General features: G+C 40.7%; 1 long non-coding RNA gene across 1 annotated transcript in view; it reads left to right on the top strand.

Annotated features, from left to right (window-relative positions):
- LOC122810993 overlaps window positions 1–8,174 on the top strand; it is a 43,324-nt gene extending 35,150 nt beyond the window's left edge. Inside the window, exon 3 of the long non-coding RNA XR_006366184.1 lies at window positions 8,020–8,174. This is a non-coding gene — a long non-coding RNA (uncharacterized LOC122810993). The remainder of the gene's footprint in view (window positions 1–8,019) is intronic.
- Window positions 8,175–12,154: the final 3,980 nt, after the last annotated feature.

The raw sequence follows: 12,154 nt of genomic DNA, 5'->3' as shown, positions 1-12,154 counted from the left end.
TGCCCTCCAAAGACTCTTTTGGAGCAAAGGTCCTACTGTGGATTCTGTGGTGGTGGTCCCCCAGAGGGAGCTTACTGATGAAAGCTTCACCATACATCCCCCTAATTGGGAGTCCTGGGCTTTGGACAAATGTGGTAAGCAGGTATGACTCTGCAACCTCTGCTCTTGTGGTGCTGAATTATCTGGCTCGTATAATAAATTTCCAGAGGGATTTGAGAATAATTATTTCTTCTCCTTACCTGCAGAGAAGAAAGCTGTCAACGTGTAGCTGGTCACCCTTCAGTCTTTGACCGTGTCAATGACCTATTAAATTTGGACACGCAGCAGACACAGATATAACTGTCAGATGGTGTGCCTGAATGAGTCTCTGCAGAACTCTTCAAAAAGTCCCAAAGTCCTTTAAGGCTCCCTATGACGGGTCCACCCATTTTGGTCCCAAGTCTAGGCGAGCAGGAGGGCAAAACCTAGTTTACCATTGATGTGATTTTTGAACCCCCCCCCCCAGGCCTTAAACCAGAAAGGAGGGAAGAAATGGATTCTAAAAATCCCCAGGGTTTTACATTTGGATGCTTCGGGTGATGGACCCTCCTGATGGGGAACAATAATGATGGACTTTGGCCCCCCTGTGGCAGAGGTGGACCACAGAAAAATGCTTCTGGGGGTCCTTTGGATGTTTTCAACATCCCTGAACTTTTGCTAGACTGCTGCACTCTGGAGACAGGCATACCTATCCCTGCACTTGGCCTGGATGTTGATAAACTGAGATGGGTGCAGAGGGTTGTACAGTTCCCTTTCTTAACTGCTGTACTCTAAAACTTCCCAATGTGATGTCCTCTCAATGGAATATTACAGCAGCACCAGAAATGTTGAGGCCTGCCAGATATTGTCCAGAAGGCCTCACCCACACAAGCATGGATCTTGAGATAGCTTGAGGTTTTCTTTGGTGCCAAAGAAGAATGTGGGGACCTTGGGCCCAATCTGGATCACAGCCACTTGAACAAATATGTGAAGCAGATTCTTAAATGTTCATGGTGTAGTCCATCCTACCACTGATTAGGAAGGGTGATTGGATGTGTTTGAACTCCAGGGCACACAACTCATTCATTCCGGTGGAGCTCTGAAAGTTTGCACTAACTTCTAAATGGGTGGAGCCTAACCCTTTTGACAGAATCAAAGCATGTCCTTGCATTTTAAACCATTGTTCATATATCTGGACCATAGGTGTTAGTGTAAATGGCAAACTCTTCAGCACAAATTTTTATAGTGGCAGTATTCTTTAGGTTGTAGGTCTTAAAACTGAATTTTATAACTCACAGTAAACACTATTTTGTGAACAACTTGCAATATTCCAGAATGCACTAAAGTTACATACTGTCAACATTTTATTCATCTATCTGAAAGCTTTCATACAAGGCTAAGGATTTGTTTGAGATATTTAGAAAAAATATGAAAGTTTATATCTATATAAATATAAACAATACCTCTAACTGCACTAGACAGAGGTAAACTACCAATGCAGTTGAGCTTGGCATTGTGTAGACTTTAAGGTGAAATATTTTAAAACCTTGAACATAGCATTTTTATTTAGAACTGATGAAAATATGAACAAGCAGTATTTGCCTGAAGGCATCCGAAGGATATAACTGCAGAAGCACCTGAAGGAGTCATTCTGCTGTAATAACTTAACACATAAAGGTTGATAGATTCTCCAGGAGGTTTTTGGGCTTTTTGCTGTGAGCCAGTCGCTTCCAGTGTAGAGCACTACCCTTTGGTCTCACCAGAGCCCCTGTGTGTTCAAGTGCATGGCAATGGTTGCAGCTCATTTCTGGCTGCAGGGTTTGTGTTCCCATGTCTGGACAACTGACTCATACCCACCCCCAGCCAGCAATCTCAAAGCCAGGAGCTCCTTGCCCCCACCTTTTCTCACAGCTAAGGATAATTGTAAACATGACCAAACCCAAGCTTCATTCAAATGATAGAATTCATTGGAACCCATCTGGATACCAAGTTAAAGCCAGACTACTGAAATCCAGGACTCACCTTTTGAAAGGTAATACTGGCACTCCTTCCATGAAAAAACACCAGCAAGTTTCATTGTTTTCTCTTGGTGGCAGCTACCATTACCTTAGTCCCTCTGGCCAGGTTTTGTTAGGGTGCTACAGTGGAGCCCTCTCACTTGAGTGGTCAATGTCAATTTGAGTTGGCTAGAGACTCCAGTTATATTAGGGGTATAACTGTTCTCCCTTTACCCCCATGTCACAGTGACCATGAATGCTTAACTGGGATGGAAGGGCACTTTTTGGGAAAGATAGTACAATGCATGTGGTCCCCTTCAGAGGCCAATCTTCATGACAACATTTTGGAGCTGGGGGGGTATTCCTAGTGTTTCAGACATTTCAGTACTCCCTCCCCAGAAGTTTGATATTCATCCAGATGCTGATGTCAGTTTGGTACATCAGCAAGCGGTGGGGGGACATGTTCTTACCCACTGTGTGGAAACACCATGAGGGTTTGGCAGTAGGCGATGTCTTCTCACTGCTTTCTTGAAGCAATGTACACACGGAGGTCAAATGTTCTAGCAAGCAGATTGAGCACGTCTATCCTCCTTCCTCACAAGTGGTCCCTCAATCTGGTAGTGGTAGACCAGATTTTCCACTGCTGGGGCTGACAATTCTGGAACCTATTTGCATCTCCTGCCAAAACCAAATGCAGCAGGTGCTCCCAGAGTCCTTCAGAGGGGGATTTCTTGTGGGATGCTCTGCATACTTGGCCCCAGTCTCCTTTATGCCTATCTGCTCACTCCTTTCATCCCAAAGTTTCTGCAGAAAGCAATGTGGAGCAAGGCTATAATGATCCTCATTGTTCCATTCTGGCCTTGACAGGTGTGGTTTCCCTTCCTCTGGTCTTATCTGATTCACCTTCTGTGGGTGCTGGATCCGGCCTTGACAGGTGTGGTTTCCCTTCCTCTGGTCTTATCTGATTCACCTTCTGTGTGTGCTGGATCCTGCTTCAGATCACCTCACCCTTCTGGGAAGCCTCGCCTGGATATAGAAGCCCTAAAGGTGACTGCATGATTTCTGCAATTCTGATTGGTTAGATAGTTTAGGCTTTTCATCCCAAGTTGTACACATTCTGACTTCCTCTCAGTTCTTCAGTTAGTAAGTTTTACAAAAGCAAATGGGGAAAATAATTCAATTTGGGCTCCCAGAAGGGATATAGATCTCCTCAGCTCCTCTCCCAACTATCTTGGACATTTTGGCATCTCTTTCATAGTGGTTCTAGTTACACTCACAGATCAGTTGGCCACTATCTCCAAATTTCACACTGGAGAAAACCAGTTGCCCATTTCTTGGAATTGTCTAAGTCCACCTTAAGAGCACCTTCCTGCTGCTGCCTCCCCTTAGAGATCCTATCCCACTTTAGGATAGTGCCATTCTTCTGCAGGCTTTGAGACCCCTCCTTTTGAACTTGTAGCCACAGCTGATTTGAAGTACCTTTCCTGGAAAACTTATGCAGAAGTAACTGCCACCAGAGAGTATTGGAGCTTCACATTGTTTCTATAAAGCTCCTTTATTTGGTGTTCCACAAGGACAGTGACTTAAACTCCATCCTTTCTCCCTAAGGTGGCTTCTGAATAATCACTGAACCATTCTCCCTAAGGTGGCTTCTGAATAATCACTGAACCAGTCTGTCCACATTATATTTCCCTGTTTCCCTAATAAAGGGAATGCATGCTATATCTTCTACATGGGCATAATCAACCTGCATTGTACTAAATGTCCTACAGACTGACCACTTTTCCTTTGCAAAATTGGCAAAGGAATGTCCATGGTAACTTTCTCGCTCTTCAAATGCATTTCTCATGTCTACAAGAAAGGATGGTATTTGCCTGGGTCTTGTAAGGCTCTCTACTAGGTCAAGTTGGTACTTCTACTACCTTTATCTCCAGGGCACCCACAGATATTTCAGCTGCAGCTAGTTGGTTGAATGTCAGTACCTTCACATCTCCAAATTTGGATTTACTGACCAGCTCTAAAGCTTCCTTTGGGTCATCTGTCCTCCAGAATATCCTTCCATGAAACCTACCGAGATTTATAGTAGCATAGGGCGGTTTCATCCACTGAGGGAACACATGGAAGAGACCACACAAGTATGTACTTAACATAATGATCCATGTAGTCTTTCTGTCAAACTTCCCTCACTCTTCTCCCCTTCCAGATGTCCTTTCATGGTTTCTGGAATGACTGCACTGATTGTTCCATGGCTTAGTAATGTCCTCTGCAAGCTCTGTTCAGAAGTTACTGCCTTTTTGTAACATGCTTACTGTGGTAAGTGTTAGTAGGTTTATTATACGGTATGGACAAAGTCTTATCTGGGGAATGTTGCTAAAAAGAGGAATTATGGGTAAGGGGAGGAACTTGAGACTTGGATAGTCTGATCCAGTAATCCATCCATTTCAGGAAGGACTGGACCAGACAACATGGGTCTATTGCTATGGTAAGTGCATACTTGTGTACCCCCATGGTATATTGGGCTAGAAGTGGTGCATTTATAAGCATTTGTGTGGTGGGGCTACATTTCTTGACCTCTTTGTAAGACTTGCAGTGGCATTTACTAGACAGGACTGGTCAAGTCTCTAATATGGGCTATTATCAATTGACCAATTCTTACAACAGAAAACATGAGTATTTAACTTGTTTATCTCTGCTTTTCATTCTTTTCCACATTTTTGTTTAGCCTTTTACCATACTGCTCCTTCACCTCTTCCCTTATAGCTCATTTCTTCCCACTGTTTTCCTTTATTTCATTGTCTTGATCAGTCTTCTATTGAATTTCCTCATACCAAGCTCTTAACTGCTGACCACCCCCTCAATTTTATTATTTCTAGTATTAACTTCAGATGGGTCTGAATTCCTCTTAACCATACTTTTGTTCCCACAAATTGTTTACCAGATTCCAAATCCTGCTAATTTTCTATCATAGACTTTTCACAAAGCTTTCTTTCCCTGTCCTTAACCTTTTTTAAGCATGGAATTCTGTCTGTTTTGGCCATTGAGCTCATCTGTTCCTAAACAAGACTGGGAGAGAATTGGTTAACTGAAAGCCGTATTGCTATATAGAAAATGGTTACAAGGGCACCAGACCTCTTGAATTTGTGTATGAAAACTCAAGCATTTGAAAGTTGACCTTAGTGTGGAATTGCACTGCTGGTTAAGTGGACAAGGCCAAAATCATTGATATTATTGCATTAGATCTTTGCAAATTCCAGCTTATTTTCTTGCCCGCCTTACCCCAATGTTAGTCACTGAAGAATACAGTTTAATACAAGACTTGTTCTTATTTCCATAGCCTCTAATTTGTACCCAGTTTAGATACCCAGAATGGGTCCTCACCGATTCAGCAATTCATTTAGTTGGTGTCCTAGGAATGTCAGGAATCAAACTGCTCCATCCAGGAAATACCAAAACACCTACTCCAGCTAACTTGGCACAGACCCCACTCAACTTAATAGGCAATACATTCAACAAATTCTTCACTGAAAGTCACCTCTCTTGCAAAGAACATGACTCCCCACACTTCCCTTAAAAACGCCTCCCCTCAAAATAACACCCCCACTCTAACATTCGGTACAGTCTCCACAACCTATATACAAAAGTTACTCTCAAAACTAAAACCATGCACTCCTTCAGCTGACCAACTACCAGCTGAATATCTGCAGCTAGCATCAGCAGAACTAGCATACCCAGTCTCCATTTTAATTAATAGAACAATAACCGAATCTACTATCCCTTCCCTCTGGAAAGTCTCCCATATCATTCCTCTGCATAAAGGAAACTCTAATGAGCTTTCTAATTTCTGTCCTATAGCCTTATCACCACTATCTAAAATCATGGAGCGTTGTATACACCAACAACTTTTACATCATCTTTTACATAGCCTACTTTCAGACTCCCTACATGGCTTTAGACCTTTCCATAGCACTTCCACTGCTCTTCTCTCCTTCACAGATACTATCAACAAAAAATCGCAATAACAACCTATACTCTTCTGCTTTGTTTCTTGACCACTTTAAAGCCTTTTGACCATTGTCAGCCATCAACTTTTACTAGACACTTTGAAATCTCTCACTTGAACCTTCGGTATTGCACTGGTTTGACTCTTATCTGAAAGATAGACAACAAGCAGTCCTTTGGGACCGCCATCTCTCCTCTCAGCTCCCAATCACTATTGGTGTCCCACAAGGATCCATCTTAGGACCCCTTCTCTTCTCCATATTTATAAACAACCTGTCTATTTCACTCCCAACACCCTCATGTATTCAATATGCAGACAATTCAACTCCTCTGTTCTGCTGCATCTCCAGCTGAACTTCATTCTTCCACCCAAAAAGTCTTTACAGCAGCAGAAAAATGGTTCCAAGATATCTGTCTCCTCCTTAATCCCAAAACAACTAAATTATTACTTTTCTCTCACCCTTAAATCTGCCCCTCTTTCCTTTTCTATTGTCTGACAATGGCACTATCATTGCACCTGATAGTTCCGCTAAACTACTAGGTGTTACAATAGATAATCAACTAAACTTTGATTATCACATTGACCTAACTATCAAAACTGTTAATAAAACGATAGGTGCCCTCTATAGACTTAAGCCCTTTCTAACAGCAACCACCAGGGTGTCTTTAGCCCAAACTCATCTTATCTCTACATTATTATATGCCTCCCCATCTTTTATAAACCTTTCAAAATCTAGCCTTCAGAAACTTGCCACAGCCTACCACAGCATTGCCAGGTTTGCCACAGGTTCCCCATTTCTCACACATTGTGTTAATCTCAAAAAGCTTGACTGGCTTGAACTTCAAAATCTCATTCTCCTACATAAAATTCTCCATTGCCCTTCTAATACACCCATACTAAATAACCTTGTTGTCCCTTACAGGAATCTTACTTCCCTTCGCTCAGCTAATTACTAGTGGCCACCCTCAAAACACACAAAGCTCCTTGTTTACAAATACCATTGGCTCATACTGGAATAAACTTCCCATAGATTTGACCACTCTAGGCTCATCACAACTTTTCAAAAAACAACTAAGAAACTATTTTAAAACTCACTGGCTATGCCCTTGTTCAAATCCTGACTGATCTCTGCTTCCATCTCTCTTCAGCTCTTTCCACTACTCTTCCTCATGTCCCTATCACTACCTTTACCCCTCCTCTGTACTTCACCTACCATCCACTTGGATATTACTTTTCCCATAAATTTACTTCTCTTTATATTACTGCAACCTATCATCTCACCTTGTATCTAAATCACCCAGCTGATAATCTCTCTTAAAACTAGTGCCCTGACACAAAATGTTTATCAAAATTGTTAATGCTGTAAATAGTTGAATAGTCTTGTGTGAGTTACTGCTTTATTTAATTACTCTTCCAAAGATTTTGTAATAGAAATCCTCACTCTGTTTAGTTTTGATATATTACTTTTGCACTGTTACTATGCTACTTGTGAATAGTTCTTTACATGCTTGTAATTTCTATCTTATTGTGCTATTTTTGTTTGTTTTTATCATTATTATTTACTAGTATATAGTGGAGCTTTTCTCCTCGGGCCTCTGCTGAAAATGGACATGTATCCAGCCAGACTAGCCCGGTCAACAAATGTAAAATAAATTTTTTGTGCAGTGGTAGTCTCCAATAAAGCGTGTAGTATGAGCAGCTGAATGACACTCTAGGCTTCAAATTTTGCTTTGATTACTTCAAAATATTTGTTTATAGCATTCCAGTTTACTACATTTTGTCAACAGTCTTGAAGGTAGTTCATAAATGTCTTTGCAATTAAAGGCAAGCACAAATTTTATTCTGTCCATGTCATTTTGGTAGCACTGACTATACACCATCTTGCCCTTCTGAACATGACTATAAAAATGCTTGTCTTAATTGGTAAATGTAGCCATTTTCAAACTCTCTTCACTGTATGACAGTTTGATTTATAAATACTGCTGTTTTTTCTGTGCTTTCAAGGTCCTTCTGGAAGATGATACAAGAGCCTACTATTCAAGGGGTCACTAGCTGATGGATTTCTGGAGATGGATGTTAACATGTTTTGAGATCGCCTATCCCATGTTTAGAGTACAATGCTGTATTATAGCTGGAAAATAAAATTCTTGCTAAAATTTTCTGTTTGTATTCTTTATCTGTGTTCTGTTAAGAATTGTGTGGCTTTATTTTATTGGAATTTGACTAGTGTCGCACAATCACTAGTCTCTTTTGATATGGATGACTCTGGGTTTTCATGAAGTATTGCAAATCCATCAGTTGCTACAGTTTTGCTCCAGTAAATTTTATTTTTTTTATTTTACATTTAACTGGGAAAGTCCAACTGGATACATGTCCATTTTCAGCGGAGGCCCGGGGAGAAAATCTCCAAATATAGATGTGTAATTAGTGAAATTCATATTTTGTATTATAACAACATAGATGATGTTTAATGCTATGTACACACAATTACAGGCTTTTCTAAAGTACAGACAGGAAATAGATGGAAGTTAATAAGTAAGGAGGAAGATTGCATCTGGGAAGAGGAGACATTTAGCCTTAAGGTCATTGAGAGGGTAGTTTGAGATTATATCTGAAAAGGGAAAACACATAGCCTTAAGGTGGCTAACATATGCTAACAACCTTATTTCCTGATTTCCATCTGGAGTGGATGGTCGAGTGTTGCATCAGAGAGGCACTCTGAGCATTATTTATTGGGACCTAATTTGTTGCATCACCATGTTGAGCAGGCCAGCCATATCCAGTGCTCGCTCACTTTTAGATGTTCTGCCTGGACATTGCTAATATGTAGTAAAGGCATGCTCAGAAAATCTTACAAGGAAGTCTGCTAAATATATGCGTAGTTAAAACTAGCAAACACTATGTACTGTCTGTATTTTACAGTGCGTGCCATGACAGTGAAGAAAAGTGGTTAACAGGTAAAAATGAACAAAATTCCCAATATTCATATGTAGTGAGTAGCAAATTAATCAGATGAGAATTGTTATAACATAAATTGCAAACAATGCAAATGTACAAAGCATGGTCAGTGAGATGAAGTAGGGCTGTTACATATTGGAGTATAAGAAATTATGGTGTAGCTTTTTGTTGCATCAGATTTTATGTACTAAAAGCAAGGCAAAGCCACAAGGAAAGCATGTAAAAAGTAAAAAGGGCAGGAGAAAGCTTGGAGGATGCCAAAGATAATATGGTGAAAGGCTTGGGGCAGTCGTTATGAATCTGGAGGTGGCAAGGGCAAAGAGATTGGATGAATGAATGTAAAATCGGAGCAGTGATTTTTGTTAGATGAGGGAGGGGTAGGATGGAAGTAAACAAGATACTTTTGCCATGTAAATTTATAGTTGGTATGAAACCTTAGCTCTTATCGCGGTAGTGGTGCTGCGGTAGCGTTGTCGCCTCACAGCAAGACATTGTCCCGTTAGATTCTCAGCTAGAGCGTCTTCTCTGTGGAGGCATGTATGAATGAGCGTGCCTTTGTTGAAGGTTGTGGGTCAAGGCTGGTAACTCTGCACGTAAAAATCCACTACCAAACATTAGCGGACCGGAGTTCTGCTGTGGCAACCCCTAACCAGGATAAGCCGAAAGACACAACATGAAACCTTTCCTCTTTTATGTTAAGAGGAAACTTATTCTGTTTTTACTTATGTAAACACCATAGAATGAGTTTCTCATCTGCTTGTAAGAGGCCTGTTTAGTTCATAGAAGTGGTATTCGAAATAGTGGATTTAGGAGAGTTGCACCATGTCAAGCATTGTATTGCAGCCTTTGTGCCATTTAATTGAGCTTCTGACTCCTTAGGCAATTTTATTCAGATAGTTTAAGACTTCACAGTATTGAATGGGAAAGTAAACAGCAAGGTTTTCAGACCCTTTATACACTTAGGCTTGTGAGATTAAGGAGGTTGGTACATGGGGAAGGTACAGCAAGGACAGCAAGAAAGTATGTGCTGTAGTTCTGATATTGCTGGCCATGGTAACTTTGGCCTATATTGTGTGCCTGACCACTTTTGTAATTATTGGCTTGATGCAGAAGTCCAGTCTGAGCTTTGTCCGATATTTTCATTCCTGCTATCAGATGGCACTTGACAATGGCTATCCATATTTTTGAGAAATCCCTGTTTGCAGGAAGGTTACAGGCAGTTGCTGTGTTTCATTTGCTTTTAACAGCATGTCATAGTGTTTCTCATTGACCTACATGGTATTTAATGCAAGACTGCTAGATGTGGGGACACCCATTATAAGGTAATGCTACTTTAATTTTTGGATCCCCTTAAAATGTGCTCAGAGTTCCCAAGAACCGAGGTTACAAGCATGAAAGACCATGTAATTAATGCAAGGCGATTACCTAAAGGATGACCTGCTGATCTAAGAACGCTTGTAATTTACAGAACGTAATTAGTATATAACCTATTGATTCTATTAGTATAATGTGATCATTTTTGAGTGACAATCAGTAACTGGACACAAGACTAGTACGAGGCAGCACATCTTCACAGCTACATGCAGTTTAACCTTTAGCATAGCTTGAAGCATACTTCCATTAGAGAGATTGAGCTAAACCACTAGATAAGAGCTGTGAACTTGCACTGGCTGTTTAGTTTCAGTTGTACAACTGTGAAGCTAGTGAATAACTGGCAACATTCCTTAGACTGGTTTCTCGGGCTGCAACTTTGCAAAAAGCTTGTGTATATGTTTGTATATTTCAGTACATTTTACATTTGTTGATCGGGATAGTCCAACTGGATACTTGTCCATTTTCAGTGGAGGCCCGGGGAGGAAAGCTCCATACATAACAGAAAAACTGTTGCATTAAACAAGTTAAAGCACTGTTACAGATAAAAATACATAGGATAAAAGTCATTCGGTCATATATTAATCTGATTTAGAGCAACAATTAGGAAGCAATGTAGGGGTGGCCAAAAGACCTCGAGCACATGTTTATATTGCCAGAGTTTGGATTAGAGCATGGACAGCCATTGCCTTTTAAAGTACTGTTTCAGATTTTTTGAATTTGGTTAGAATGGGTTCTGAAGTAAGCTCAGTAAGAAAGGAGTTCCATATTTTGCCAACAGAGTTGGCCTATAGTCTCCAGATGAGTTGTTGCTTCTGATAGTTTGGACTAGTAATTTGTTGGACGGACTAGTAATTTGTTGGATGAGCAAAGTGTCTTGAGGTTGCTGTAAGGGGTGATACGGTTGTGTTTTCAGGTTGGTAGAGAATTTTGTGCTATTACCTGATTGTACTGAAGCTGGCTAGGCAATTCTAGCCACCCTAGAGTCTTTAGGTTCAAACAGTAGTGTGTTCTGTATGCTGCTCCAGTGGCAAATCTAGCGATATGATTTAAAGCAGCTAGAAAGTTTTAAGGTCAGACTTAAGTTTGTAAAGAGAGGGGATGCATAAAGCATAGTGGAAAGTAGATGTGTATGGGCAATTACTGTCCAATCTAGTGGAGTGAGGAAAGGTTTTCTCTTGTATAGTGAACCAAGTTTAACTTTATTAATAGTTTGATTAATATGCATATCAAACGTGAGGTTAACTGTTGCACCTAAGAGTTGGGTACAGGGATCTGGGACAATGACAGTGCCATTATTGTACCTTATAGTAAAGGTTGGAGCGGAGTCTTTAAGAGTGGGGGAGAAAAGTAGTAGCTTTGTTTTGTTAGGATTTAATAGACATCTATTACAGAGCCAATTTTCATCAGTATTAAAAACATTTTGGGATAGTCTGCAAACTTAAAGGGGAGGTGGCAGAGCAAATCAGTGAAGTCATCTGCATATTGAATGCAGGTGGCTGTGGGGATGACTGTGTACATGTCATTAAAGATAGAAAAATAGGGGTCCTAATATAAATCCCTGAGGGGTTTGTTCTGCCATAGTACAGCCTGTTTACCACTCAGATAAGATTTGAACCATTGGATAGCCTGGACATCTAGGGGGATAGTTTTAAGTTTGTGTATGAGTAGTTGGTTGACCATGTCGAAAGCTTTGGAGAGATCAAGAAAGAGGGTGGAAAGCTTGTTTTGGTTTTGATAACATTGGAGAAGGAGAGGAAGGGCCGTGATTGTACTGTGGAATGGTCTGAAACCATGCTGCGATGTAGTC

The sequence above is a fragment of the Protopterus annectens genome, chromosome 9.part0 (assembly GCF_019279795.1).
Source record: "Protopterus annectens isolate FY-2018-M chromosome 9.part0, PAN1.0, whole genome shotgun sequence".
Lineage (NCBI taxonomy): Eukaryota > Metazoa > Chordata > Ceratodontiformes > Protopteridae > Protopterus > Protopterus annectens.
The sequence above is the reverse complement of the archived record's forward strand: the minus strand, read 5'-3'. Positions and strand labels throughout refer to the sequence as shown.